Raw genomic sequence first — 23,750 nt, 5'->3', positions numbered from 1 at the left:
GTAAAAAGCAGCAGAAGATCAATACGGCGATGCTGGGCGTTCTTCCAGATGTACGTCCAAAGTGAGAAAATGAAGAAGGAAAAGGAAAAATGTATAGGAAGGAAGGAAAGGAAAGGAAGGAAGGAAGGGAGGAAGGAAGGAAGGAAGGAAGGAAGGAAGGAAGGAAGGAAGGAAGGAAGGAGAAAAAGTCCCCAAGCCGTGTTCTCCGAGTCTGTTTATCAAATGGGAGGTAAGACGCTCCGGTTGCATCAGCCCTGTGAGCTGAGGTAAGATGAGGCAAGAGGGACCCGGAGCAGAAGAGGGACTTACCCGAGGTGACCACATTCCTTGGGGACACAGCCGGCTGAGGGCCCAGGCCCGCAGCCCTGGCGCTGCTCTATCAGGAAGAGATGCCCCGAGCAGGCAAGAGGAAGCAGGTGACGTTGTCTCACAAGGAGGCCCCGTGTCTGAAAACATGAAGAAAGCATCCTCCACGTGCCCGGGTGTTGAGCTCAGGGCTTCAGGCCCATGGCAGGTGCAGTGACACGCGTGTCAGCTTTAATCAGGGGCTGATGTCATGATCCCAGTCCTGTGGTTTTAATCGAGGGGGCGTCCAAGGGAGAAATAGTGAGACCCCTGCCTCATGCCGTCAAGCTCCCCGTGGCTCACTTTCTCAGTACGTTGCCTTTCCTGGCCTCTGCTCAGGCCACGTTCAGCGGCTCCTGACCACTTGGCTCCGTGGCTGGGTCCCGTGTCACCCACCCCGCCAGCGTATCCCTCCACGACCACCCCAGCACGGCCAGTGGCCCGCATCCTCCTCTGCTCCCCACCTTGCGGCCGGGTCTCCTCCCCAAGTCCCTCCAGAGTGTGGCTGCAGATCTGTCCAAATCGAGGGTCACCCTAGCCCTTGCCCGTTTCCCGTGTGCATGCACAGGACGCAGCTGCCGGGAGGGCTGTTAATTCTGTCCCTCATTATCAACCCTGGTAAACAGAAAGGAGGTTTGACTGGGCACAGAGGAATTAAAGCTGTTAGCGCAAGTGGAGGTTTGGGGATTATCTGTGGATTTCCTTTATTTGTTCTCTTTCCTCCTTTGCCGCGGCTAATCCAGATTTGATGGGAAGTGAGGCATGAGCTGTTCCAGAAGCCGCGCAAAGTCCTTTGTGATGTGGGATCCTGCCTGCTCGCGGGTTGATTTTTGTCACTTCTCGCCATCAGGTGTCCGTGCATTGTGCTGCCGTGTTTCCTGAGTCTCCGAGGGGTTTTTAACCCGAAGCCGGTGCTGCAGGCCCACGGCCTCAGCTGGGTCCTTCCAGGCCTCAGAGAGGATGTAGGTGCATCCCTGGCTCCAGGCCGCATGCCCTCTGTGTCTGCTGAGTGCTGGGGATGAAGCACCTTCATTCTACAGATTCTGCTCCTCACCTGTTAGCACCCCTGCCCCAGGTGGCCCCTGAAGCCAAAGGGACCCCAGTGTTCACATCCTCTCGGGATTTGGGAAGATGGGCTGGCGGCCCGTGGAGGGAAGACCTCGCCCTCCTCGTCAGGAGCATGCCAGCCCTGCCAGGCGCGCCCCCCAGACTGGGATCCTCACCCATGAGAAGCACAACCGCCTGAGGAAGATGTTTGCACTAAGGTGGAAGACAAAACCCACTGACTAATTTTTGTTACACTTTTAAAATCCCAAAGGTTGGTCTGACTTTTCTGAGTCTGATTCTGACAAGGTTTTGATCAGTACATCCATCGACTCATTTATAGCCAAGATTTTCCTTTGGGACCGAATCTGACAGTCCTTTAAGCTCTGTGTGAATTACTGTGAGTTACAATATCTGATTTTTCTTTCAATTATCAAGAAGTCACAGGCAAGCTTTCACACAAAAAAGAAGAGACATTTTTATTAGAAATTAGAAAGTTAGAGCTACGTCATCCAAGAATAAAAGCTATATGCCCACACTAATCCCACGGTATGTTTGAGTGCTGATTTAATTGAATTAGTCAACAAAAAACAGAGATAAAAAGGAATTATTCCTCTCCTAACAAATGAAAATTGACTGTGGGTAAAAAAACCCAGATGATCAGTTAAACTTCAGAGTCCTGTAGTTCAAGTTCAGGGGGAGTGAGTCAGTGGGGCCTGTGCCTGGCGTGGGTGCAGCCCCAGGCGGGAGCAAGACGGCTTTAAACTCAGGAAGCTCAGCTCCGGCAACTTTTTTTCATGTGGGCTCTCAAATTCTCAGAGTGGAAGCTAAGTTACACAACTAATTTTGAAACAAAATTTTCCAGAGCTTAAAAAAAAGTTTTTAAGGAGAGTCATGAGATTTTTACTTCTAGTTACAAATTTGTCCCCAAACCATTATGACTTACAGTGGCCTGAATTGATTTAAGGTAACTGCAGCCTGTGTGAGTGTCATAAAAATCCAGGCACGTCTCCCCAGTTTACCTCAGAAGTAAACAAATGCACCTGAAGGGATCTTTGACTATAGAACTTTTCTTTCTCTTTGGAACAATAGAAAGTGAACTTGCTTGAGAAATAGTTTAGGTAGCAGGAAAGAGTCTAGTAGCTAGTGAAGAATTTGCAATAGAATTATCATCATAACACATCACTTATTCCAGCTCACGAAGCTCCAGTCTCCCCAGTGCTGGGAACGTTAGCTAACGGTCTTTATCCGCGGGCTGTGCGTGTTTCATTCGCCACATTCTCTAATAACTCCCACTCCTTCTCCAGAGGCCATACTGAGCTGTGTTTAAAAAGGAACATAATGAAATTTAAAATTTTGACCTATTAATACTCCTCTGCGTGTACACATCTCGGGGATTTTGTTCATTCCATGCGTTACACTGATTACCAAGGGCAACTGAACGGGAAGAGCTCCACCTGTCACAGCTGGGTTCCCACCTCTTGACACGAGATCCCGAGGAGGGACCTGGCACATTTTCTGTAACTTGTAGAAACACATGAAATCACTGCTTCCTCTTTCCTACATCCTCACCCCCAATCCCAGGACGTGGGGCCGTTTCAACCAGCAGTGGGAGAGCTGCTGTTTCCTGGGGGAAGGGAACTGGACCGACCACACAGATACCGAGGAAGCCAAGTTCACTGCCATGTCTCTGAATGGGAAACCGGAACTGACATCAGGATTTCAACAAACCCTAGTGGACATTTAGAGCCGAGTCTAGTTCCCAGACATGATGGACCCTCGTTTCACATGTGCTGCACCAATTTTAGCCCCCCTTCAATTTGGCAGAAAGTAAAAAAGCAAATAATCCTCAATAATATTAAACTGGAACATACCTGGGCTAGAAAAGGAAGATACTCATTAGGAATTTAAAAAAATACATATTTCTATGAAAAAGAAATATATAGAACTCTAATCTTCAACTTCTTTCCAAAACGGGGCCTTGTGAACGGGCCTCTGCCCATCACAGATGCAGAATCTCAGCGTGAACGAGAGCCTAGAGGTAATTTATTCTCAAGTGAATCTACTGTCACCAAGTTGTGCTTACCTTCGGGATGGCAAGTTGCAACAGGCACATTTTGATCCTTACTTTTTAACACCTTCTCCAATATTTGACGCTCCTGGGAGTCCCTAAGTTGACCTCCGGCTTCCCTTGACGCCAGTGGAGCTGCTCTGGCCTGGAGCCTGGCATTTTCCTGCTCACAGCTCCTCAGGCCTCATCACGCTCTTCCCTTCCTGTGTCCACATCATACATGTTGGGATTCATCACGGCTTCACCACAGCCTGTCTCCTCAATACCCGGTCTTCCTGGGTGATCTCATTCGAGTCCGTGGCTTCTGCTACCCCCTGAAAACTGGCTGCTCCCCCCCGCCGGCTGATGTGCACACCCAGTGCCTACCAGACACCCCTTCTTGGATAAATTCAAAGCCCTTCAAGCAGAACATGTCAAAAACGGAGCACAGCCTCCACGAACTGGCTCCCCCAATTACCTAGTCCAGAAATCGGGGAGTTCTTCTTCTTCTTTGCCCTTTTCATCTAACTGACCTGCACGGCCCGTCAGTCATTTTCCCTACGAAGCCGTCACATCTACCTCCCCTTCCCTGGGCAGGCCATCCTGGTTTAAACAGTCATGTTTCCTCTGTTGGATAATTGAAGCAGCTTTCTCTCTGACTTTCTCTTTCCCCTCGAACCATCATGCACTCCACTGCCTGAGTAATTTTCTGGAATGCAGACAAGTCCGCTTTAACCCAGTGTGTTAAGCCTTTCAATAACCCTTCATGACTTCAAATAGTTAATGAGGGTACGATCTTTCGTGATCCAGCCCCATCCCACCTGACCCATCTTGACACTTTGACTAGGACCCTGAGGATGTCCCATCGGGTCCACTCAGTAGACCGAGGCTGTTTTGTGATACCTGCAGTGCTCTTTCTTTGCAAGGGAAGTGCTGAAGTATAGATGGTGTATTGCATGGACAAACTGTGTGGCTGCCAGAACCCTCAGAGAAAAGAGGGTCCGAAAGAAAATATAAATATACATTTCATTGTTACTTCATTAGTTGAGTCATATGTTTTTGACTAATCAAACATTTTTGAAAGACAAAGAGCAGAAGTGCATGACCTCTTAGCTTTCATGTGTTGATTGCATGCTGTATTTTATAACTCCCTTTGCTTTTTGTTTTCAGTACATTAGGCAGAGTCAGTGATGCTGTGGATGCAGTAAAGAGGCGGTGGCTACAGTTTTGAGGACATTGCATGTGCTGCCGTCGGAGGCATTTAGAGGATGGGAACGATATAAGCAGAGGAGCGTCCACGGGAGTGGCGGTGGGGCTCCGTAGCAGGGGTGCGGGCTGGGGGACTGCATGCCCAGGGATCAGAGGGCCAGCTGCTGCTTTTGAGACTTTACTCCGACCAGATTCAGTCTGGGGATAGCCTTCCTGGCACGTGAGTGCTGTTGCAAGTTGAGCTACGGACCCTTTGTGAGTTTAATGTAATTTTTGCTTACCTACTCATGGGCCTTGAGAAGTTTTTAAATGCTTTCACAAATATGACCACAACCATCGTTCTACAGGGAAAGAAGCCAGCCTCAGAAATTGAAACGTCTGGTCCGAATCCACAAGGCTGACCAGAAGGTGCGCGGGAAATAGAGACTAGGGCTTCCGAACGCTACTCTATAGCACAGGCGCATGTCTATTTAAAGGTATTGCTCACGGGAGAGAAGAACCTAGAAAGTGAACAAGTTGATGTGTTTTATGCTTTGTTAATGGGAAACAAGGGGCGGCAGGAGGGGCCATCACACCTGAGCTTTGGTTCTGGGCCCGGCGGCCCAGGGATGGACGGGGCAGGAACGGTCCAGAGGGGACGCGGACCCTTCCAAGGTGGAGAACACTTCGGACAAGCAGGTGCGCGAAGCCGGTGCGTTTGTTCCGAGGGAAGGCTGCGGAGTGTTCCAGGGTCAGAAGGGCATGTGGCTGGTCTCGTGGGTGAACCGCGAGCTCCAGGGCCTGTTGGTCTGTGAAACAATTGCTTCGGATCAGCCTCCTTCACGGGAATCAAACCATCAGGGGACGACATCAGAACTTCAAACACACAACGGCCTGCGAGAACTGTCTTCTAAGAATTTGCTTTCCACTCGTCACTTTAAGCGTCCGTACTGCTCCTTTTTCTCTTGTCGTGACTGTTTATCGTCCTGTTTGGCTCCGGCGGGACAGCCAAGGCGGAGAGTGATTCAGGGGAGCTGGTGGCCGGCGGGGGTGCGAGGGCAGCGGGGGTGGCCTCGGCCCAGGAGAGCGCGGAGCGGGGGTGGGGGGTGGGGGCGGGAGGTGCTGGCTCTGGAGCCGGCAGACCGGCATCGGAATTTTGGCTTCCCATCCGGAGTGAGTTGGAACAAGCTGCTGAACCCCTCCCAGCCTCGGCCTCCTCGGCAACGTGGAGGTGATGACAGCAGCGTGTACCTGCCTGTCATACAGCACCTGTGACGACGCGCTAGCGCTTCGCGAAGTCCAGCTTCAGCACTTCCTCCCACGCACGTGTATGCGTACAGACATGCACACACGCATGCGTACAGACATGCACACACACACACGGTCAGCCCAGAGCATGCCAGGAGGACTGCGAGTGAAGGGTCAGTGGTTCGTGCGCTAGGCCTGACGCCATCCCCAGAGTGGGCCGGCCGGCCCCTTGCTGTTCATCTGTTTCTCCAGGAGCTCGTGAAGCGGCGTCGAGGCCGCACCCGAGAACAGCCGCGCTCTGCAGAGGCGTTCGGTCTCCCCGTCAGCTGCCAGGTCACCTAGGTTTGAAGCCACTCCCTGCTGCTCCCCTCAGGGGCTGGTGAGCCCTGCCTGCTGCCCACCGCGTGCAGCCTGTGAGCTCAGGATGGTTTTCCCTTTTTAACTGGTTGAAAACAACCAAAGGAATATTAATTCTCCGCACGAGAATTCTGTGAAATGCGGTGTCTGTGTTTCTCGGGTGTTGTCTGCAGCTGCGCTCACACCACCAGGGCAGAGCTGACCGGTGACAAAGGTGCCGCGGACCCGCAAAGCCTGAGCTACTCACCATCTGCTCCCCGACAGAAAAGGTCTGCTGGGCCCTTAACTCCGCAGGGTCAGGTCACTTAACCCCCCATGTCTCAGCTTTCTCATCTGCAGGAGGGAGAAAATGATGCTGCAGAGTGACGATGTAGTGGGGAGAGAGGATGAGGAGGGAGGGGGAAACACTGTCAGCAGGGGTCCCGACCAGGGCGTCTCTCCCCTTCCCCTTTCCCCCTGACCAAGGCCTATTTTCTAAGCGGGTTCTCAAGCCCATTCATAAGCAGAAGGCAGTTTGAAAGGAATAACACACGTTTGAAATACTATTTGAACTGGGGACACATTTTGGTGGAAGGCACGACACTCTGGTGGTGGAATTTGGGCAGCGAGTGGCCATGGGGTAGGCAGAACTTGGGGGGAGAGGACCCGCCTTCCTGGGTTTTGGGGGCCACGCATCCTCGGTGGTCCACGTGTGGCCAGCTGGCAGCAGGAGTGGAATGGAAGCGGCTAACTCTGACCACACGATGATTAAAATTCCGGGAAACCCTGACGGCTGCCCTCGCTGCATAAAAGGCTCGGGATCCCCTGCCAGTTGCTGGGCCCGAGAGTGACCCTCTTTCCCCACCTACGCTCACTCCAGAATTCTGCCAACAGATACATTTGTTCTCTGATTGTCACAGAATTCACCCAACTTGGAAAACTCTCCAGACGTTCAATTCACCGATTCTTTTAAAAACGATCCCTTTGTGTGTCTGTATCCGGCTTTGGGAACCAGCGTTGGAGCTACAGTCTGTTTATCTGTCACGTCTCCCTTTCTGTACACATTCCTCATCTCTGGGTGATGCTGCCACTTTTTGCATATTTGTGTCCAGGAGCGGGCATAGCAGTCATTGGTCCCAGGACGCCCGGGCGTGTGACCGGGAAAGCATGTGCGTATCATCTAAGCAGCGATGTTCTACTCAAGCAGCTGAGAGGTCCTGTGGAGCACTTCTTGTGTTTTCTATCCCTCCCTGAGCATTCAGTCCTTGGCTTTTCTGTTTGTTAAAATCCAGTGTACTTTGCGCAGCTATCGGGGCTGTCGTGTTCTGGGCTGCGGATCCTGAGTTGAATAAGGTGTGGATTTGTTTTCTGGAAACACATTCCCCTGAGAACAGCCAATAGAAGAGAAGCTTTCAGACAATTCTTTCCTATGTGGCCACCAGTTCTCCACCCTTCTGGTGTTGGAGACTTTTATCCAAGTGAAGCCACAGCCTGGTGTTGGTCAAGCCTGGAAGGGAACTGGCAAGGTGATCCGTTTGTCTCCTGTCTTCTGGGGGAAAGATGAGGCTTCCGACTGTCACAGGTCCCACTGCAAAGCTCTCTTTCCGTTTATCCATCCAATTCCTTTCACCGCATCTTCAGAGAGGATGAAAATTCCACATGTCCAAACTCAGCCAGAGTTCCACCCGGTGCGGCGAGGGAGCTGCCCTTGTGCTGGGTGCTGGGTGCAGACGCACAAGACCTGGTAACTTTATGGTCGCAAAGACCAGAATCAGTGGGGGGACCGGAATCAGTGGAGGGACCACAGTACACAGACAAGTTACAGTGCCAGGCATGCGCATAAGTCCTGTGAGGACGCAGCTGAAGGAGGAACGGGGCCAGTGGGGAATGAAGGGAGCTCCACAAAGCCTTTGGAACCAGCTCTGACTGTTTCCTTTAGTTAAATTCGCTCAAACATGCAAGCATTTATATAAACAGCAGTGTTTCTCTCAGTGATTCTGTGGGATTTCTAAAATGTGCATCTATTTAGTCTAAGATGAAATACTGGTTATAGGATGAAAAAAATTAAACATGCATTCCTCAGGGCCCAGGCCTCAACCACAAAATGAACTCCCCAAAAGAGTCATTAAATCACAATGTGTGCTTAAAATAACAGATTTGAAAGAAAAATGTTCCAAGATATTAAACTTCAACATGATCTCTGACTGTAATCCCTTCTGCTCTTGGGTCTGGACAGCCCTTGGGCCCCCTTAAAACATCAAGGGAGAGGTTGGCAGGGCTCCTGGGAGGGAACCCACCCAGGCCTGCTGAGTGAGAACACGGCCGCCAGGCGCTGGGCTTCCCTGGGGGATGCGATGCTCGTCACAGATAGTTTGTGTGTGGACATCAGTCCCGAATCAGCTGTAAAACCCATAGATAACTTTTTTCTCCCCTGCAGATTCTGAGACAGTAGAGCAGCGGATATAAGCAGACTCCCTTGGGCTGGTGAGTAGGAATTCCTCTGTGGAACCAGGAGGGACATAGCAAGTGTGTTCCTTCAAAGGGTGGCCTGGTCCTTGGGGCAGGGTTCTCAGTCCCAGGAAGCAACGCGGGACTGTCAAAGTCCCTGGAAGGCTTTTGCAAACTTCTCTTACCCTCCACCCCTCTGGAGAGATGGGGCATCTGGCCTGTTCCCTCTGCTCCCCAAGAACCTCTGCCCCAGGGAAACGCCACCTCTGCAAGAGAAGAGAAGTGATGGTACATAAGGCGTACACAGCGTCAGAATCCACAGCTCTACCCCAACCGCTGATGGATCAGAACCAGAAGGTCAGATACATTTCCGTGACCTTCCAGCAAAAACACGATGTTCAAGAACAATTACTTTCTGACTTTGATCACTGGCTGGGCTCTTACAATCTGTCAGAGGAAACCCAAAGCCAGGGTGGGAGCGTGAACGAGATTCAAGGGGAGGGAGTGTCCTCACCTCTGTTCCAGGTCAAACCCAAGGGCAGGGCGGGACCCCGGATGGCGAAAGAAAGAACTAGAAACCATGTCTTAAAAGGAATGCTTCAAGAGCTAAATGTTTACTGGAGACAAAACACAGTGCATAGATGACAGAATTTCCTTCAAATGTTTGAAGCACTACTGTTTGGAGGAGGAAAGAGCGTTATTTTGTTTGGCTCCAGAGGATAGAATTAGAACAGACAGGAAGAAGTTACAAGGATCCAGACTTTGAATCAATAGCAAAAGAACATTCTAACAGAGTTGTTTAGACAAACAATGATCGTTCTCTAAGGAGGAAAGGATCCTGTCTTTGAACTTGTTCAGGAAGAGCTGCAGAAGCACCTGTCAAGGATGCTGGAGGAGCTGCCTCCAATTTGGGAGGGGTGAACAGAGCGACCGGGGGTCCTTGTGAAGAGGCGACTTCTCCCTGCAGAGTCCGGGCTGCTTGCCCTGCCGATGCGCGGAGATGGGGGTGAGGTTTGATTCTTCAGTGCATCTGCAGGACGAGCCCTTTCTGAGTTGGCAAGTGGGGATGCTGTAAACATTTTCCTACTCTGCTCCATATTTGTACAAACAAATGTGTTTTTACTGAAACTAATGTAAATATTTGCTTACTAATGAATGCACTCACCAAGCACTGAATAGCCAAACAGACCCCTTTTTTCAACGCAAATAGCTAAGCCCAGTTGTTTTACACCTTAACCAATTAAACAAAAAACAGAGCCCACATTTGTCTTCATTCTTAGCTACAGAAATTACTGGTAACTAATCCAAAGTCGCAGCACCTTCCAGGGAAGCCGGGAGTAGAGGTCGTTAGAAGTATAAAGGTGTCCGGTGGGCACACAGCACAGATTGAGCCCAGAGTTTAATGGGAAACTCCCACGGGGCACAATCCCACAGCATAAAGTGACCACTGTCCACCCATCCCTCTTAGAAGCACAGGAACAATCAGAGGGCTGGGCCCTTGTTAATCCAATGGCATACCAGTCACTGGGGAGCCAAGGGTGGTTACGAGGGTCAATTTTTTTTTTTTTTTTTTTTTTTGTGGTACGCGGGCCTCTCACAGCTGTGGCCTCTCCCGTTGCGGAGCCCAGGCTCCGGACGCGCAGGCTCAGCGGCCATGGCTCACGGGGCCCAGCCGCTCTGCGGCATGTGGGATCCTCCCAGACCGGGGCACGAACCCGTGTCCCCTGCATCGGCAGGCGGACTCTCAACCACTGCGCCACCAGGGAAGCCTGAGGGTCATTTTTACCAAATGATACTCCAGACTCCAAAAGAAAACAGAGTAAAAGACCATTTGCCCAATAGTCTAAACACCAGAAGCGTCACACACTAGGACCTTTCTACAGGGATTTAAAAATGAGCAGTGATTTTAAAATTTGCATCACCACAGTAACAGCAGGAAACGTGCCATGGTTTGTGGTCCATGGTGATGGCATAACCCACGGGTTGCAAATGACAGTTTAAGTTCAGTCACGGAGACCCTGCGATGGGCACACATAGTGACTCCATGAAAGACCGCCTCGTGTGTAAGAATTTCAGGATTTCATTCAACAACAATCATTTCCTACGGAGCTGACACGACTCTGGATTCTTACAGAAAAATAGAAATTTGAAATAGGAAGTTGTAGCAAGAGCAGCAGATGATACTGGCTGATCTTCTCTAAAGAGAAGTTCACTCATTTTCCACAAATATTTTATGACAGATTCCTGATGATGTGGTCTTGTCAGATCCCTCACTGCTCATCACAAAGATTTTCCAGTAAATCATATTTCATGCATCCTCTGTTATTGTGTGGTGCTCAGGGCCACGTTTCAGGAGATAAGTGAGGACGGTAAATTATGATCCTCAGATGGAGATATAAGATTAGGCTTGTTCGTCAACTTGTTGTGAGAGAGAGGGTGTACTCTTGTTTAGAAAGAACTCATGACTGCAAGGCAGTGAACATGGGTCCAAGCTTAGATTCCCCGGTTCACTGGGCAAGGGTCATCTAGTTAAATTCCCCCTCTGTTCACGAGAGAGGAACACCCAGCCTGCCCGCACCTGCAGAACGGTGTGGACCAAAGCCCTGTGTAACTCGGAAGCATAGATGAGATTTGTGGGGAGCGGGGAGAGTGTGGACCCCACGGTAACCTGGGCTGGAATCCCGCTACTCACCACTTACTCACTCCTGGTAGCCGGCAGGCTTTAGTTAATGTCCCTGAGACTTAGGCTTTTCAGTTTGAAAATCCCTAAATTTTAGGGCGATGATCAGCTTTGAATAAAATACTGTTTAGATGCTCCCAGTAGAGGGTCTTGAGAAGGGAAGTTCTGAACACCAACCGCTCTCGGCTGACCTTTCTGCAGCACTTAATGCATCACAGATGCGGTGCTCAGTGGCTTACCCATGTTCCATCATTCCAGCTTCATGACAACCTCGTGAGCGGATAGCATTAACCCCGCATCCCATACGAGGACCTGGAGCATTAGCATAGCTCCACAACTCACTGAATGTCACGTTATTTCCCTTTTCAAGGAAACACCAGAAATTCTTCATTCAACTGAGGGGACCTCCTAGAGGAGCTGGCTGATGTCTAACAGTTTCCCTCTGTTCTTTCTGGGAAATAGCATCACAGCTAGTATATTAGCCACCAAAGAAAAGAGCTGTCTTATTACTTTAGACTTACTCCTCATTTTTTGCCCAAAATGTTACCCAGATTGATCACCTACGTTTGTCACTAGACTCGGCTCAAAATGATTTTATTTTATACACAAATCTCGACACCATTAACAAAGACTTGCCATTACTTTGGGCACTTGACAGAACCTACGTTAGGGTCTAAAGACTTCTCCAAAATGGAAGTTTGGTCAATGGAAGCCCAGCTGAATGAGCATAAGGCTTCCCAGTGTGCTTTGGTTCCAAACATCTGATTTATTCTCTTAGAATCCCGTGTGACCTTCTCAGCACGGGGGCCGCCTGTTTCCTCCGCGAGATGCTCTCAATGGCTCCTCCCTGGGATGGGCATTCTGTCTCTCCTCCCACCTGTGGCTCTCAGCTCAGTCATCCCAAACCTGCCACGAACCTTTCTCTCTGGGCAGCAGGGTCACTCCTGGGGGAGCCGCTGCCCTTCCCCGACCTCGTTACACCTTTGAGTGTCTCTCCCTTAGACCCCAATATGCGCTGCTCTTATTTGCCTCCGGGGTGTCTGTTCTCAGCCACGTTTAAATTTCAGCATTTGTCTCCATAAGCCGTGCCCCTCAGGCCACCATCTATCACCTGATTCATCTATTTCCCACGGTTGATTTCTCATCCTTTCCATGTTAAGTGGCTTAGACCATCTCACCACGATTCCAACGAGGTTGAACATTGGCTCAAGGACACCCATTCCTGAGGGTGGGTGTGGTCCCCTCATTTACCTGGAGACTTGAGTCTCAGAGAGGATAAGTGATCATGCTGGATCACACAGCTTCTAAACTGCACACCCAGAGTAAGCCCTTTCCAGGGCCTGAGGGAGAGCTCAGCAAGTCGGAACTCATAATCTTGTATTCTTCTCCTTTAGAAGAGCCCCCAAACTTGCAGTGGAACCTCAGAAGATGACCTATTTTCCTTTCCTTGTCCTACCCAGAGCCAAGGGCTTCCAGCTGCTGGGACGTGTACAAATTCATCACACGTCATGGAGCTATTCTTGCACATTGCTCTAAATGTGGATGGTATTCCACATTCTTCAAGTATGCCTTCCCTGTTACTTTGAGACTCTTTTCTCTCCTCTAACTGCTTGAGGACCCCTGTAGCACACGCCCCACCCCCTCCACGCTGGCACAGCCCTCACTTCTCTTAACGAGACTGCCTGATTCTGCTCTGGCTGCTTTAACAAATACCACAGACTGGGCATCTTAAACAACAACCAATTATTTCTCACAGTTCTGGATGTGGGGAGTCCAAGATCGAGGTGCCAGCAGACCACATGTAGCAGAGAGAGAAGAAAGAGAGAGAGGCTCCCCTGTTTCCTCTTATAAGGGCACCAATCCCATCATGAGGCCACCCCCCCCACCATGTTCTAATTACCTCCCAAAGGTACTTACTTTTAATTTATCTCTTAAAACAACTCCATGGGGTTAGAGTTTCAAAATATGAATTTGGGGGACTTGAGCCCATGGTCATAGTGGACCCCAGTGCTGCACGGTTTGCCCTCCACAAGGGCAGGTCTAAACAGGCATGTCTGCTGAGCATTGGAGAGAGTTTGAAGTTGGCTTTGATGGAGTACTTATACCATGGGAATCAGCAAATTCTATAACACAGGCCTTTCTTCTCTTAAAGAGCTGGTTTACCAGTATACCCTTAATTGGTCTACTTAATCATCTCTTCTCCATTGACCTTTTCTGCCAATTTATTGTATATTAAGTTCCCAAAATACAGGGGTCTGTGTCTGAGCTCTCTATGCCATTTCGTTGGCCTATTTATCTGTTCTTTGACCGGTACAGTCCTGTTTTTTATGACTGTGCCTGTGAAGCATATCTTAATAGCTCACAGAACAAAATTCCACTCATCTTTTTCCACTCCTCTTAACTTTTCATAGGCCATTAAATATTAGAATATTATGCCATGTACATTTCAGAACCAATTTACCAAGTACCTTAAAATACATGTCTGACGTTTGATTGAGGTTGTTTAAAATTATAGAACGTTGTTGGGAGAATTAATGTCCTCAAAAATTAGTCATTCCATCCAGGAACATGATTAATTTTCCATTTACTCAAATTCTATTTTACGAAATTTAATTAGATTTTTTCTGAACAGCTTTTATTCATGATTTGTTAATTTCTGATGCTGCACAGATAGTGTTACAAGAGTGAATGGCATCTTATTTTTTTCTGTTTTCTAGTTGATTAGCTCAAAAAGCGCTATTGAATTTTGAAATTTGACTTTGCTAAACTCTCACTGCTTCTGTTGGATTTTGTTGAATTTTCTCTTTCATTTTCAGATCACGGTGTCTGAAAATAATGATATGCTTATGTCTTCCCTTTCAATTATTACACTGCCTCTCCTTCCTCCCTCCCTCCCTCCCTCCCTCCCTCCCTCCCTTCCTTCCTTCCTTCCTTCCTTTCTTCTTTCTTTCTTTCTTTCTTTCTTTCTTGCTTGCTTGCTTGCTTTCTTTCTTTCTTCTTTCTTTATTTCTTCCTTCCTTTCTCTCTGTCTTTCTTTCTTCCTTTCTTTCTAATGATGACCATCACCTACAGTACCAGGTTCAGCTGTAGCAATGATAATAAGCAGTCAACAGAACCTGATCCAGAAATGACCCAGATATTGGCACTATCAATGAGATGTTAAATATGTTAAATATTTAAATAAATAAATATTTAATTAAATAAGTATTTCAATAAAGATGTCAAATGTGTTAGAGAATCTAGTGCAACAGATGGACAACATGCATGAACAGATGGGGAATTTTGGCAGAGAGACAGAACTATAAAAAGAGTCAAATGGCAATGCTAGTAATAAAAAACATGATATCAGAGAAGAACTCCTTCAGTGAGCTTATCACCAAACTGGACACATCAGGATGAAAAATATTTGTGAATGCAGATAGGTAAATAGAAATTAAACCAAGTGAAACACAAAGAACAAAGAGAAAAAATAATAAAGCAAAACATGTAAGAGCTGTAGGACAAAAATAATAAAGCAAAACATGTAAGAGCTGTAGGACAATATGGAATACATATAATTGGAGTGGCCAGGGAAAGAGGTCAGGCAGAGAAAACATGTGAAGAGACAATGGCTGAGAATTTTTTAAATTAGAGAGTCAACAAAGTACAGATTCAAGAAGCTCAGGGAAACTGAAATGGGATAAATAAAAAGAAAAACATACCTAAGCACATCATAATCAAACTGCAGAAAACCAAAAAGAAAACAGAAAATCTTGACGGCAGCAGGAGAATGAAGACAACTTACACAGAGAAAAAGAAATGATAGCCAATTTCTCATCAGAAATTCATCAAGCCTAATTAAAATCAAGAGATGTCTTTAAAGTATTGAAAGAAAACTCAATAAGCCCAGCGTTCTGTGTCCAGTGAAAATACCTTACAGAAATGAAGACAGAACAAAGGCTTTTTAACAAAAGCCAAAAGAATTCACTGCCAAGAAATATTGAAGAAAGTTTTTCAGGAAGGAAGAATAGGATAGCAGATGGAAATGTGTTTGTACACAAAGAAAAGAAGTGTGATGGAAATAATAAAAATAATGTTATATATAATAGACACTTTCCTTACTTTTAATATCTTTAAAAGGGAATTGAATATCCAAAGCAAAACTATTAACAATGTGAAGCTTATGACATACATAGAAATAAACTGAATGACAACCATAGCATTGCACACACACACACGCGCGCGCACACACACACACACACACACACGTTTCCTATAACAAAAGACTTAAATAAGATCCAGAATCTTATAACATAATACCCAAATTTCCAGGATCTAATTGAAAACTGCTCATCATACCATGAATCAGGAAAATCTCAACTTGAATGAGAAAAGACAATTAACAGAGGCCAACGCTGAGGTGACACAGATGCTGAAATTATCTCACAAGGATTTTACAGCAGCTGTCATAAAAACGCTTCAACAGGAAATTTTGAACATGTTTGAAACAAATGAAAAATACAAAGTCTTGGCAAAGAAATAGAAGAAGTACCAAGAAATAAAGAAGAAGCAGATGGAAATTTTGTAACATATATATAATAACTGAAATTAAAAACTCTGTAGATGGGTTCAGCAGAAGAACAGAGAGACAGAAGAAGAATCACTGAACTTGGAGCTAGAACAATACAAATCACCCAGTTCTAACAATGGGGAAAAAACTTTTTGTTTTGAAAAAACAAAATGAACAGAGCCTCAGGGATTTGTGGTACTATAACAAAATATCTAATACTTGTGTCATGAAGTCCCAGAAGAAGAGAAGAGAGAGTGGGGCTGAAAAGACATTCAAAGAAGTAATGACTACAATATCCCAAATTTGGCAAAAGGCATAAGCTTAAAGATTCAAGAAACTGAGTGAACAATAAAAAACAATGAAAAGCTTACTTGGCTATACTCCAATATAAAATAAAAAGTTAAAAATAATAAAAAAACAAAGAAATTCATGCCAAGACTCAACATAATCAAACTTCTGAAAACTTAAAACAAGAAAAATATCTTGGGGCTTCCCTGGTGGCGCAGTGGTTGGGAGTCTGCCTGCTAATGCAGGGGACACGGGTTCGAGCCTTGGTCTGGGAGGATCCCATGTGCCGCGGAGCGACTTGGCCCGTGAGCCACAACTACTGAGCCTGCGCGTCTGGAGCCTGTGCTTCGCAACAAGAAAGGCCGCGATAGTGGGAGGCCCGCGCACCGCGATGAAGAGTGGCCCCCACTTGCCACAACTAGAGAAAGCCCTCGCGCAGAAACGAAGACCCAACACAGCAAAAATTAATTAATTAATTAATAAAAAAAACTCCTACCCCCAACATATTAAAAAAAAAAAAAAGAAAAATATCTTGAGAGCAGCAAAAGAGAAATGACACTGTACCTATAAGGGTGACAATCTGAATGACGATGAATTTCTCATCAGAACCCTGGGGAAGACAGAAGAAAGTATCCTAAGTTTTTCAAGAGCTGAAAGAAAAGAACTGTCAACCTGGAATCCTATACCCAGCAAAAATATCCTTCAGGCATGAAAGGGAAGCCTACACAGTCTCAGATGAAGGACAAGTAAGAGAATTTGTCACTAGCAGATCCACCCTGTAAGAATGGCTTATGGAAGTTCTTGAAACTGAAAGGAAAGGATAAAAGAAGGAATCTTGGGAACATCATGAAGGATGAAAGAACGTGGAAAAAGCAAAAATATGGATAAATGGATTTTTCTTCTCCTCTCGAGTTTTTAAATGACATTTGATTTTGAAGCAGAAATTACAACATTTGTGCATTTCTCGTTCTTATAAGCCCCACATATTCAAGAGATATTATTCCATCTCATAATCCTGCTCACTAATCTCTTGGGAATTTTTTCGCTTACAGTTTATCATAGCTGAACAAACAATAGATTGGTTTTGCCAGAATGTTCTGGATCCTAAGCGAACAAAGATAGAAAGATTGATTATGATTTGGTTTCTACTTGGTGATTTGTTTAGATATTTGAAGAGACATCAGCTCAGAGTATCATCTCCACGGCTGAACCTTGCCAGTGATAAGGAGGTGCAAGTGATGAATTCAAGAACTCAGCACAGTAACAGAATGAGCGTGAATTGAGAGTGGGACCTATCGTAAGGTCTGTACCTTCTATGAGGGAGGGCAGTTTCAAGGGCGTTCACCATCTCGTAGGCCAGAGATTCTCCATGTGATTGTGTGTTTGCTTTTATTTCTTACCTAAACTTAAAAGGAAGGAATGAGAAGTTTCATTTGAGATGATGGTCCCAACACATTCTTAATCCAGCCGAGAGGGAAACCATCTCTGACTTTCGGGTCTACTTTGCAACTGGCTCAGAACCTGGTATTTACCAAGAGCTTATTATTTTCCAGGAATGTATCTCTCAATAAATATAGAAAATATAGCAGCCTGTCAATAAATGACAGCTGTCATTACTGCTGGGGTTATTGTTGCTATTAAAGATGACCAGCATGTGGGAAAAACTCCTGGTCATGGAACCACACCAACTGGATGAGGAGAGTTAGAGAGTAAGAACCATGCCCAGGATCACACATGAGGAAGGGCCTCAGGGGTGATAAAGATGAGAGCAGGACGGTTGTCCAGGATGACATGAACATACATACAGGAATGCACTTTTAGCCAACTTACAGCTTTAAACAAATGCAATAAATTGAAGTTAGAATGTGTCTCAAAAAACATAGTCAAAGGAAAATGTATATACAATTGCAGAAATAAGTACAAATATATCCAGTAATCACAACCATAAATTTTTAACTTACATGTTAAAAGAGAGATTGAATTTTAAAATCCAGCTACATGCTGATTATGTAAATGGAAATATCAATAGATTTTGAAAATGCTATGCTGAGTTTAAAAAATGAAGTTGTTTTCTAAGATGATACCATGTATACATAATTTTAAAACACAGAACAGTATTATCTATTGCTTATGAATATATATGTAATTAAAATGTAAAAAATATAAACTAGAGGGACACTCACTGAATCTGTGATGGTAGTTCTCTGAAGAGGAGGTGAGTGAGTTCATACTTGCGGGTCCGGGTTGGATACAACTTTGTCATCATCTACATATTTCATTTTAATAAACCCCAGAAAAAAATGACTAAATGCTAACTCTCTTGTCTTTTATAGAGAGTATTTGGATTTGTACAGGCTTCTGCTTTAAAAAAAACAAAAAAGAAGGAAGAAGACCTTTAGAATAAAAGCCAGTGGGCACTTGTGCACTGCTGTGTAAGGGGTGCCAGGCCCACTGGGAAAATGATCTCAATGATGCTAAGAGTTGGGAAGATGGACTTTTAGATTCTCATGCAAAAACAGACAGAAATTTGTCCTTTGATTGCTCTGAACATTAATAAAACTGTGTACCTACCAAATGAAAAATAGATAGCTAGTGGGAAGCAGCCGCATAGCACAGGGAGATCAGCTCAGTGCTTTGTGACCACCTAGAGGGGTGGGATAGGGAGGGTGGGAGGGAGGGAGATGCAACAGGGAAGAGATATGGGAACATATGTATATGTATAACTGATTCACTGTGTTATAAAGCAGAAACTAACACACCCTTGTAAAGCAATTATACTCCAATAAAGATGTAAAAAAAACCAAAAAAACTGTGTACTCTGTACAAAAGAGCACTGTGTGTACTAGGAATAAAATGCATGCAAGAAAAATGTAGAGTTGGGGTCCTGTCTAGCTTAAAATTTTGCACGAAGGTATAGCACGCACCACAGCAAATGTTGTGTGATTCAGACAAGATGCGCTTGTTGCTATGGAAACATGGGAAACTCAAAAACAGTTCCAGGATTGTTTTGTCATCTGGTTCGTAGGGTTAATATGAGGGGCAAGTGACGTATTTGCAGAATCTTCTGCATTCTATAAACTAACATAAGTGTAGGTTACTATTTGGAGTGTGATTATTAAGGGTTAAGAAGTTCACGGTGGTAGAATAGCCAAGTCCCTGATTTTGTTTTCATCTGATAATTTGAGATTATGGCCTTGGAGAAAATTATAAAACATAGGAAGACTAGTATTTGTTTGGTGCAGAGTACCTGAAATTAACTAGGGAATAGTTTTTAATTCAGTTACTGAGCCAGCCACCGGCATCCCTGGGGTCCTAAGAAAACGCAGTTGGAAGATCGTATGTAAATGAGGCTCTCGGGAAGTGCTTTGCGCATCTGAGCCAACTTTTTCTGGTTGAATGATTTTTTAGAATCACATTAAAGCCTATTCATTATTTGGATATTGAAAGCCAACTTCTCACAGACTCCTCCACCCAGGGAGACCTCACCATCGGGAGCTCTGAGAGTTGCTCCTGGCAAAGGAGGGGCTGCGCACCATCTGCCTCCTGACGGTGAGAGAGCGTGGTCGAGCAGAGAGGGGAGAGCAGACTTCTGCTGGAGGTGCAGTGGATGGATCTGTGGGCTTCCAGAAAGAGTAAGGGCCCCTCCCCTCCTCCGCGCTGTGCCGACGGGACGGGAGGACGTTAGTGCCGCTTCTCAGCTTGGGCTACTCATGCTAAGAAGAGGATGCAACGCGATAATCCCTCAAAGCAATAGCCAATTGAAAATCAATGTATACTTAGGTTTGAAATATATTTAAGGACAGCCATTACATTTCTTAGTGACATACTCCGCGTATCTGTGAAGCTAGGAAATATCAATGAATTTTGGACTCCATCTACGTAAGGATGAGGAGGAAGTGAAAATCTCGACACCTGAATCCTGAATTGGATCCAGTTGGCCTAATTTCTCCTTCTCCTCTTTCCTTTTCCCTCTGATGTAGTAAAACCATTTCTAGGAAGAAATGTGCTTTAGAGTCAACCTCTCAGTCCTCTCGGCTCCCAGGTTGGGGGTGACAGCAGTTCCATGTCCCCTGTGGTCAGACTCTACCCAGAAAGGATTCTCTTTCAGACTGTGATGGGGATGGAGGTAGGACCTGGGACCCCGGACCAGCGCTGGTGCCTGGGAGGACTGCTAAGATATCAAAATTGGACCACAGCGCTGTGGACTGCTGTAAGCCACACGCCACTGGTGACTAGCCAGGACTCCCTGCAACTAATGTTATTTTCAGTGACTGACTATTTTTTTTTAACATCTTTATTGGAGTATAATTGCTTTACAAGGGTGTGTTAGTTTCTGCTTTATAACAAAGTGAATCAGTTATACATATACATATGTCTCCATATCTCTTCCCTCTTGCGACTCCCTCCCTCCCACCCTCCCTATCCCACCCCTCTAGGTGGTCACAAAGCACCGAGCTGATCTCCCTGTGCTATGTGACTGCTTCCCACTAGCTATCTGTTTTACGTTTGGTAGTGTATATATGTCCATGCCACTGTCTCACTTTGTCACAGCTTACCCTTCCCCCTCCCCATATCCTCAAGTCCATTCTCTAGTAGGAGTGACTGACTTTTAATATGATCTGCATGTTCGTATAAATTTATGTTGTGTTTAGGACACAGCAGTGCACGTAGCGCTAGCAGCTGGGGCCTGTCTTTTCTTTTTTTTATTTTTAAAAATTTTATTGAAGTATAGTTGATTTACAATGTTATGTTAATTTCTGCTGTACAGCAAAGTTACTCAGTTATACATATATATATATTCTTTTTCATATTCTCTTCCATTATGATTTATCACAGGATATTGAATATAATTCCCTGTGCTATACAGTAGGACCTTATTGTTTATCCATCCTATATATACTAGTTGAGATATGGATTTTCTACTCAGTAACTTACTGTTGCTGCTCGCGGTGGGGAGAACAAACCAGGCCGTCCTCACCCCGGCATTCAAGGCCCTGCAGGCAGCTGTCCAGTCCCATCTGTCACCTCATGTCTTACAGACGTGGTCTATTTCCAAACAAGTCAGGGACCAGCGACGCTGCATCTTTGCTCACCACGCCTTCTGCTCAGAGCGCCCTTCCCTCTGAAAATGGGACCCGTCACACTCATGACCCACAACACTAAGTCCTGGGGACACATGAGGGAGGCATGTGTGACCCCAGAACATCCTACTTCTCCAGGCGGCACATTACCCACCACCCACCAATGAGTTAAAAGTTGAGATAACACAACAAGGAAATAAACATGCATCTTAAACATAAGAAAAAACGCTCAGTTTCATTCATAGTAAGAGAAATGCCAAATAAAACCTCACTAAGATACCATTTCTGATTAGCAGTTTGACAATAATAAAAAGTGTGATAAAACAGCATGTGGCTGAGGGAAAGGGGCGTTTTCACATAGAATTGGCAGGTGTGTAAACACCAATCAGTGGGGATGGCTATTTGGAAACATCTCGTAAATGATAAGTACATCCGTCCTTTGACCCAGAAATTCCACTTCCAGGAATGCATCCTCCCCATATATAGGTTGATGTGGGAAATAATATACGTACAAAATTATTTAGTGCATCATTGTAACTGCAAAGGAGGGTAAAACACCCAAACGTCCCTTAGTCGGGGTTGGTGCCCTCACTCACCTGTTATATGAACTAGATCACAGTGCAGGCAGGGCCCTGGGATGTGACTACGGGAGGAATCGAGGAAAATCTATACGACATATTGTTCCATTAGGTGCAGACAGTACAGGTCACGTTTTAAAGGGGGAGGAGTGTTTATTTCTATTTGCTTATGCAAGTGTGAAGACAGTCTGAGAGGATACACGGGAAGCCAAGAGTCATGGTGACCTGTTGCTTTGTTCTATTCTGGGGAAGGAGAAAACTGGGGAATGTGCTGGAAGGAGATGTTGGCCCTCATTTTAAAATATTTTCTGCTTTGTGAGCCATGGTAATGTGTGCTCTAACCAAAAATTAAACAAGTACATTTTCCAAAATTAAAGTGGATTTGCCATTTGAGGTGGGGGAGGGCTAACTTGCAACATTGGAAACAGCTGCCTGGGATGCTGCACTGAGAACTCGGAACCTTCATCTGAACTCCTCCGGAAAAGTTGTCCAGATCCAACACAGGCATCCACTCGGTGGGGAGGGAGGGGGCGGGGGGGGGGAGGGGGATGGGAAGGAGGGGGATGGGAAGGAGGGGGAGGGGGAACGAGGGGGCGGGGAGGAGAGGACCTAGAATTTGCTGAAACCACTCTTGGCATAATAAGTTCGATAAATTTATTACCATCAGTTTTTTCTTTTATTTGAACAAAAATGTCCCATTTCTTAGGACACGATGGTATGGCTTCATCGTAGGGTCTGTGATTTGAGAAACAAGTGCCCACCTGCCCATTTAATTCACAGTTTCAATAATGAGGTCAAGAAAGCCGAAGGCAGAACTCTGGGCTCACACCTCTGGGGCCTCCATCGTGCGGAAGGTCACTTAAACCACTGAGCTTTTGGTCCTTTTATGAAAATTGGAGTCAGCCCCCGGGTATGACGTCAGATTCCACCACAAGACAGCCAATGGGAAGGACGGCCATCCTGTGTCACCTCCGCAACCTCAGGTGTCCTGCTTGGGCTGCCTGTCCTGTGCCCTCCTCATCCCTCGGGGCCCCTCAGGACCCTCAGGTGGGGCAGGAAGGGGCTCAGGCAGACTCAACCCCTCCCGAGGGCACTGCCCACAGCCTCCTGCTCTCCCTGATGCCATCAGCCTTCAGTGGGTCTTCCAGGGGACCGAGAGAGAACAGAACAAGGGGTGCTGACTTTGGAGACATATCCACAGCAATTCCTGGGGCAGGAAATCAGAACCAGCCTCTTAAAAGGAAAATCTGTTCCCCGGGGGCATTCCTGTGGACTTTGCACACAGAGGCTCATTTGCCACATTTCTCTGGGTGTCAGGGTGGTGCCTGGATCAGCCTCCGTCTGGTCAGCAGAGCCCTGTTTATGCGCAAAGCAGGAGCAGCCTCTCACAGCCTTGAAAACCAAACTTCTAAACGCCCACCGTCAGGCCCACGAGCTTCTCTCCACTCTGCCGGCGCTGCCTCGGTCATGCTCTGGGACAGTCCCGGAGACGTCCAGCCCGCAAGCGCGCAGAGGGATGCATCCTTCTTCCCTGATCACCAAAGGGCGACTTCAAAGCAATGGTCATCTCCTAAGAGGTCCAAGGCTCAATGCCTCCCTCAGGTGAACGTTGGTAAGATCTAATACTTTCCTGACTTGCAAAAACACTCTCACCCACGCGCACAGAAGGGCGCAGGAAGGCCTAAATCCTAGCCAACCACTCAGCAAGAATTTGCACATCTTGTAGACACATCAAATACAGTTTACTCTTCTTCCCAGCTGTGCTATGATGGGTTGGCGTCCCCAGCGCATAAGCACCTTGAGATGAAAGAAACAAAACGGGACAGAAGTGAACGGCTGAATAAACCGAATCCCCACACATCCCTCAAAGGAACCAACGTATCTGGGGAAGGTGGATGTTCCCCAGGGACCCACC

General features: G+C 46.4%; 1 long non-coding RNA gene across 1 annotated transcript; it reads left to right on the top strand.

Annotated features, from left to right (window-relative positions):
• The first annotated feature begins 5,994 nt into the window (after positions 1-5,994).
• LOC141276253 (uncharacterized) lies at positions 5,995-17,393 on the top strand. Its single transcript, XR_012325522.1, has 3 exons — positions 5,995-6,501; positions 8,649-8,695; positions 17,342-17,393. It is a non-coding gene; the product is annotated as an uncharacterized lncRNA (long non-coding RNA).
• Positions 17,394-23,750: the final 6,357 nt, after the last annotated feature.

The sequence above is a fragment of the Tursiops truncatus genome, chromosome 13 (genome assembly GCF_011762595.2).
Source record: "Tursiops truncatus isolate mTurTru1 chromosome 13, mTurTru1.mat.Y, whole genome shotgun sequence".
Classification (NCBI taxonomy): domain Eukaryota; kingdom Metazoa; phylum Chordata; class Mammalia; order Artiodactyla; family Delphinidae; genus Tursiops; species Tursiops truncatus.
This window is presented reverse-complemented; position numbering and strand designations above follow the sequence as displayed.